Source organism: Solea solea, chromosome 7 (assembly GCF_958295425.1).
Source record: "Solea solea chromosome 7, fSolSol10.1, whole genome shotgun sequence".
Taxonomy (NCBI): Eukaryota; Metazoa; Chordata; class Actinopteri; order Pleuronectiformes; family Soleidae; genus Solea; species Solea solea.
In genome coordinates this window covers 30,810,688-30,818,578 of record NC_081140.1, presented here as the reverse complement: position 1 = coordinate 30,818,578, position 7,891 = coordinate 30,810,688, and the positions used below count along the sequence as shown (strand labels likewise).

General features: G+C 39.1%; 1 long non-coding RNA gene across 1 annotated transcript in view; it reads left to right on the top strand.

The window, feature by feature from the left end:
* The first annotated feature begins 781 nt into the window (after window positions 1-781).
* LOC131463113 (uncharacterized) overlaps window positions 782-7,891 on the top strand; it is a 46,942-nt gene continuing 39,832 nt past the window's right edge. The window contains exons 1-2 of the long non-coding RNA XR_009240947.1: window positions 782-845; window positions 5,228-5,324. This is a non-coding gene — a long non-coding RNA (uncharacterized LOC131463113). The remainder of the gene's footprint in view (window positions 846-5,227; window positions 5,325-7,891) is intronic.

Genomic DNA, 7,891 nt, shown 5'->3' with positions numbered 1-7,891 from the left:
TAATAAAAACTTGTGTTGAATAAAAAAATAGAAAATGATTAAACCCATTTAATTTTATTTACATGTCACTATTGGTCTAATAAAAACTTGTGTTGAATAAAAAAATAGAAAATGATTAAACCCATTTAATTTTATTTACATGTCACTATTGGTCTAATAAAAACTTGTGTTGAATTAAAAAAATAAAAAATGTTTAAACCCATTTAATTTATTTACATGTCACTATTGGTCTAATAAAAACTTGTGTTGAATTAAAAAAATAAAAAATGTTTAAACCCATTTAATTTATTTACATGTCACTATTGGTCTAATAAAAACTTGTGTTGAATTAAGAAAATAAAAATGATTAAACCCATTTAATTTATTTACATGTCACTATTGGTCTAATAAAAACTTGTGTTGAATTAAAAAAATAAAAAATGATTAAACCCATTTAATTTATTTACATGTCACTATTGGTCTAATAAAAACTTGTGTTGAATTAAAATATAAAAAATGATTAAACCCATTTAATTTATTTACATGTCACTATTGGTCTAATAAAAACTTGTGTTGAATAAAAAAATAAAAAATGGCCAATCTGGGTGATTGACAGCTCGTTTTAATCCTCTAAACCAATAGAATCAGGCTCCGTCGTGCACGTAACTCCCTCCCTTAACGTGTCAGAGGGACACAAATGCGTATGACGTAGTTTGACGGACCCTTCTCCAATCAAAACAAGCTAATGTCCGTCTGGACTGACCAATCAGACCAGGAACTGGCCCCAAAGCATGCTGGGAAGTGTAGTTCTCCGTTAGAAGCGGTTTTGTTTTGGTGAAAATCGCGTGTTTAGCTCAACAACGAAGGTAAGACAACATTTCTGGTTGTATTTCTTGAACGTGAGTTGTTGTTTTGCTCTAATTTAGCGGTTGTTTTGGTCGTAAAGTGATAGAAATGTCACCGTTGTGATCTGTGAAGTCTTTACTGTGAGCAGACACATGATGACGCGGATTCTCACGTGACGCTTTTAAATGTTTACACTGTTCCGGTGTTTTCGGCTCGTGTTTGGCGTTTAGTCTGTGTGTGTTTAGTGTGTGTGTTTGTTTAGTGTGTGTGTTTGGTGCGTGTGTGTTTGGTGTGTTTGGTGTGTTTAGTGTGTGTGTTTAGTGTGTGTTTGGTGTGTGTTTATAGTGTGTGTTTACACAAACAAATCCCTGCTAAATACACTAGGATAGACACAGGTCAAACACATTCATCTGGTAATCACTTGAAAATATTCTTCTTCTTCTTCTTCTTCTTCTTCTTATTATTATTATTATTATTATTATTATTATTGTTATTGTTATCTTTTAAAAAATGACTGAAGTATAAACTGCAAGTAATATGGAAGTCATCATGCTTGACATGATATAGCAGGGTTACTGTAAACTCCCATCGTCACTAGTTAACAACTTAACCCATACGTTGAATGAATATGTATTGTCTCAGTGGTTCTCAAACCTTTATACTATTATCATAACGTTAAAACACAGTGGTGTGAACAGGAGGCAGATTTATTCCTAATAACTTCAATCATTTGCTCTCTCATCATCTCCTCTTCCTCTCGTATACTTCACACGAAGTTATAGTGGAATTATATTAATATGGAGTGAGAAATAAGGTGACACAAATTATTATTATTATTTCATTCATGTATTTATTTTGTTGTTTTTGTTTCATTTTCTACGCACTCTGGACAAAATTCCACAGCTCCACTCACTTACCCTGGTAAATAAAGTAGAACAGTATTTCTCGTGAGTGTACTAGTGTTTTAAAGGCAGCAACTTGTTTCTAAATTCAAACACCTTGACATTTCTAACTGTAATTTGTCTGCTAATCCAGCACAAAAGGAAAGTGTGTCATCGTTGTCTGACCACTGCAGCCGCTGTAAGGAAACATAGTGACCCCGCAAACACAAACATGAAGTTAGAGTCAGGTTTTATGAGAGTTAGAAAGCATATGCTCTGTTTCCTAAGTGTGACCTTGCAGCACAAAGACCCACAGTTCCTGCAGGACTCCTGGGTGTGAGGTGGATGTGAGGTGGATGTGAATGCTGACAGGAGAGGGCTGGGGGTGTGGGTGGGCAGGGAAGAGTGGAGCAGGACAGTGGGTGGTGTGGCAGAGGGTCTCTTCTGATCTCCCATAATGCCCCACTTATTTTTGGACCCACTTAAAAAAGCTCCCGCTTGAACAAATACGCACTTTTCCGAATGGCTTGCCTCCCCCATGTTTCTCTCTCATTTTCTTCTCCCTCCCTCATCCCTCGCTCCCGAGACCCCATAGAGGGCCTGTCACCAGCACTGTTTTCCTTTCTCCATTTTTTTAGCGCGCTCTGTTTGTTTTCCAAAATAAAAGACCCATTGAGTGGCGCAGTAAGGGTGTTTTTGCCCTTGCTAGTAGAACCTTAATGACCTGAGTTCCACTTTGCACAACTGTGTCCTCTCTGCATCTGCATTCATCTGCACAAAGGCTACAGGACTCCCACCACACACACACACACACACACACACACACAGGTTTGCACGGCTATCCTTAGGTAGGACACTGCATTTAACCAAAGTGAATTATCCATAACCACAATTCTAATCTTAGCTCTAAACTTAACCAGTTCCATGGAAAAGAGGTTCTGCCTCGTTAGGACCAGGTTCTGCTCTCTATAATGGACCTGACAAGCTCAGTGTTTATGTCTGAAAAGGTCCTGACGAGGTAAGAAATACAAGTACACACACACCTTGCTCTCCAGGTAATTATAAAGTGAGGGAAAGAACAAGAGAACAGTCATTCCTTTCCTCTCTCTGCTTCCACCGTCTTTACATCCGTGCTTCCCTACGTCTATTCCCAAGGTTGAACATAGTAGCAATACTAAGTGTGTGTGTGTGTGTTTGGCTTTTTAAAAGCAAACTTTGTGAATTATGAGAAGCAGAAGAGGCTGCGCTGCAACTTAAAGAGCTGAGTTTGCAGATGGGAGACAGTGCACCTCGGGGAGAAGGCACGGAGAGAAATGAAGGCCTGGAGATCAAATCAAGACCTCCACAATCTCATTCTGAGGGGCGGAGGAATAGGATGAGACACAACAGAAAAACAAGTCACACCAAGGCTGAAAAAACAAAAACAAAACACACTTTGGTAATATTCTATGTTCCAAGGTGCTTTTTCAAGTTGGTTTAATCATACATGGCGAGGAACTGCGGCGGGCTTGTTGTCAGAGGGTTAAGAAAAGCTGACGTTCCCTGTTGTTGTGTGTTGCAGGGACTCAGTGTGTGAGTGTCATGTTGTTTTGAATTTGATGGTGAATCAACGAAGTAGCTATTCAAGAAATCAAGGGACATTTAGAATAGATACAAATGTGCCATTAATCGCATTAATGGCACATTTGTATCTATTCTAAATGTCCCTTGATTTCTTCTCATTTTAATGCTCTTATCAACATAGAAAAGTGGATCTATGATCCAGGCTGCGTTGGATACAGAGAATCGCCCAGCACTTTCCATCCCCTCAGAACGGAACTCTCTGGCCGGTGTAGCTAGATCCAGTGTGGTGTTGTAGTTTTTCTAACGTTACTAGTTGTTGCAACAGCATGTGAAAAAAACACCAAAAAGAACGCTAATGTTGAGATAAAAAATTAAATTAAATGTTAATGCCGTTAATAACACGTTTAACTGACAGCCCTAATGATGTCTAATATTAGACAGCAAGGGTAACACTGTTCAGATGCCTGTGAAAATATATGACAAACAACCAGTTAACTTGGCTTAATATACAAATATGAGCATTAAATTATATATATATATATATATATATATATATATATATATATATATATATATATATAAGTGAGGGCCGACACGCGCTGGGCGAGGTGTGATCCCGGAGGGGCCGGGCACACCACACTTTGTTGTATCTTTAAAAACAGTCTTTGTATAATTTCCAGCTTGTGCATTGTAAATTGTATTGAAGTTTGAGAATGCTCATGAATTTATTTATCAATGTGTGTTTGGTTTGTTGTGCGCCGTGATTTCTTAGCGCTGTCCATGGTGATGAAATGAGCCTCGGTGTCACAGGGTGACCTCATTTTATATTTCCAGATTTTGGCTTTGTTTGCACTGAGTAGGTTTATTTAATTTTATTTAAAGTTTTATGAAGTTAATGTTGAGAATGTGATTGATGTTGATTTGTTTACATCCTTGTCATCGTTAATTAAAGAATTGCAGTTTTAACGCTTTCAATTCATCGTACTGCTGCTTCTTTTCTACGATGATTGATTTTTTCTGCTCACGGTTCGACACTGATTTGTGCATTTTTTTCCAGTGGATTTTCCCCCGTGATGAGACCTAAACTCTAGATGTGAATGGTTATATTTTAAGTACAAACAATCTTAAAACTTTATTTATGAACAAGAGTAGCTCCTCAGCGAGGTCGTCATACTGAACTTGTTGTAGTAACTTGCTCTGAGAAATGAGGCAGAGATTGAAGGGATGAAAATGAATCCACCAACTCATGGGGACACATGCAAGTGTGTATGTTTCCAAGTAAAGAAAACAAGAAGTGGGGAAAAACTTTGTTGGAGTCAGTGTTGGCATCTGAGAAGGATTTATGTCCCATCGGGGGCCAGGACTGACAGAAGGAAGATGACAGAGGCTCGATGGCGCTTTGGGGGCTCAGCGCCACACATAAATCACCCACCTGGAAGAGCCACAAACACTGGCATTGGCTGTGGCACCACGCCACACACTTATGAGCCGTTTATGTGGAAATGAGAGGAAACAGGCCAGCTGATAATGGCTAAAAAAGAAGCTCTTACACGTGATATATTACAGTACAAACATTTGTGAGCTCTGATGAAAGTGACAGAAACAAGAGAGGTAGAAGCTGACTGAGACAGCAGGCGGCAGATTCAGTCACTGAGAATGTGACTGTCACCATGGACACAAGGGAACACTGACTTTAGCCACTGAACAAAAGACTCAGGAAGAGTCAGAATTAAAATAAGACTCAGGAAAAACAAGAACACAATTAAGAAAACACAATAGCAACAACAAATATGCACTACCTTACACCATGCAGTGTAAATGCAGCCTAATCATTAAGATGTTGGTCGTACCTCAGCACTGGGATGGAGATGTGTCTCACAGTGGTTAAAGATCTCAGCTTCATGTTTGGCAGCTCTGAGAAAGCGTGTGTTTTCACTAAATCTTTGCTCTGGTCCCAGGAGCTGAGGCCTGACGAGGGAAAGTTGGATGCAGCAACTACAACACAGTGTTTTCCACAGTTTTCCACCTTCTGGAGGACGTGGGAACAGGAGTCAGGTATGAACACATGCAACGTGTGAAATCCACACGCGGGTAAACTCAACCAAACTCAACTCAACTTTATTTATATAGCGCTTTAAGCAGCCGTAGCTGAGACAAAGGGCTGTACAAGAAATAAAACAAAAAGTAAAACAATAAAAGTACTAAAACAATAAAAACAATAAAACAATAAAAACAATAAAACAATAAAAACAATAAAACAACAAAAATATTAAGAGAATAAAAACAATAAAACACTAAAAACAAGATCAGAGTCTCATGCTGAGTTGAAAGCCATCGGACCTCCTTTCATTTGAAAAGAGAGAATTAAAAACATGAAACATGCAAAACAAATGTTGACCGGTACGAACGTGGCTCACTGCTCGTGTTCGGCGGCTCCATCAGAAACACATGCACATGACCAGGAGAGGGGAAGGGAGGGGGGAGCGTCAGTGAGGGTAAAGTGAGGTAGACGATGGATGTTTACAGTGGTGTCGTAAACCTTTTAAAGAAATAAAAAAAATACGATTTTTACATAATGTAGTGACACATTTACAGCCATGTCTGTAACATCCAATATCATTTTCAATTGGAAAACAACAAAAACCAAGAAATGTTTGGTAAATAAAACTTCATTTTATTGCATGTTTTACACATAATACACATACATCTGAAATTAAATGATCTTTTTAACAGTTTCCTTTAACATTGGTGTAACATGTAAGACAGGAAGCAACAACTCTTTTTACTTCTATTTCAGTCTCCAGAGAATATATGCAGCTCCTTTATTTGCCTCTAAATCTGTTAAATAGTTTCCTCAGTAGAGAAGAACAGTATGAGGAATAGGCTGTGACAGCAAGATTAGTCAGAGGAAAAGAAAACTATAAGAACACTGTGTAAAGTCACTGTGGGTTCATCCACCCTTTTTACAGTTTAGGAACATGACCTCAGTTACACTGATTTACACTAATCCTCGTCTGTAGATAAGACAAAACCACGTTTGCAACATGTCAGCCAATAAAAACACATCCTTCAACGATAGGGAAGCCATTGACATTCAAGTGGAGTCAAGTGTGGAGTGAGTGACGAGTGAGTGTGTGTGTGTGTGTGTGTGTCAGCACTGCACTCACATCAAAGAGACACACACACACACACACACACACACACACACACACACACACACACACACAGTCATGAGTGCAATGTCTGACAAACCAAACACTGATGAAACATGAGTCTGGTTAATTTTCTATGGAAGCTTTCCTCAGCGTGGGCGTGGTCACTGCCGTGATGTCGTTTATACACAAACAGGCTGAACAGGTTGTGATTCAGCTCACCATCGCCAGCTTTCAGCTAAATACACCAGACTCCATTTTTTGAAATGTCCTTTGCTAAATGTAGAAGATGAACACATGTTTCCAGGATTTTGAAGTCTTCTTAACTGATCTACAGTTTGGTATTTTTTGGTTTGATTCTTATGTCGGTCATCGCGCTCAAGACTCTCTGACCAATCAGTGGCCGACGGTCTGTTGACGTCACATTTAGAATCAGCTCATCTTGCCTGGCACCTCGTCAGATCAGTTCTAGGGTCTATCACAGTCAAGCCGCGCCGAGTCATGCTGTGTTCACACTGAACCAGATTTGTTGCGTCGCTCCATGTCAGTCGTGTCTATCGTACGTTTGACACGATGTGTGTTCTGGACATACATCAAGTAACAAGAGATAAAGTGTCATACAGCAAAACTCCAGCGACAGACGCGCCGATCTCGATTTAAACTGTCAGAGTTCACTGCTCACTTTAAATCTAGGGATATCCAGAAAGCCAGAATGGACATGTTCAACTTCCTGATTAACTCCGTTCATCTAACTCCAGAGAGTCACTGAAAGTGTTGGAATGAACAAATGGACGCGGAGTCTACGGGTAAAAATAGAATTGTTGTCACTGCACACCTAGCAAAACATCATTGGCATTAGCAACGCAGTGAAATGTAAATAGTTGCTGTTTAACATTGTTGTGCAGAATTTATTTAGACCATTATTTACCGACATTTAACCACAAAATCATTTGCTTGTGTTTGTTCCCCGTGCTCCATTTTCTATTGCTCACTGTGATTCAGATTCAGAAAACTTTATTTATACCCGTGGGACAATTCAAGGGCAAAGAGTAGCACACTGAGGGAGGCAAAATATAGTGGAGGAAAAGTGGAACAATTTACATGTGTAGCAGAATATACAGTGCATATATATATATATACATTATTACTCTGAGGTTTGTGTATTAAAGTTTAGCGATGAGCACGTTCAATAGCAGTGACTCAGCTGGACGGTCTCCCTGGATCTGTGTGGATCTGGTCAAATGTTCTCTCTCCGGCAGAGAAACAGCTGTTTCGCTGACATATTACCTGATTTATGTGCTGCTGTATACGGTCTATGGGAGGAACAGCATTGGTTCCATGTTTTCAGTGCAAATATCTATGTCTAAAGCTTGTTTTGTATCAGCAACCCACACATCAAACTTCAGATTAAGGGCACCATTGTATATTTAATGTGACAGACAAAGTCATTTGTGATATGTGACTTTGTCC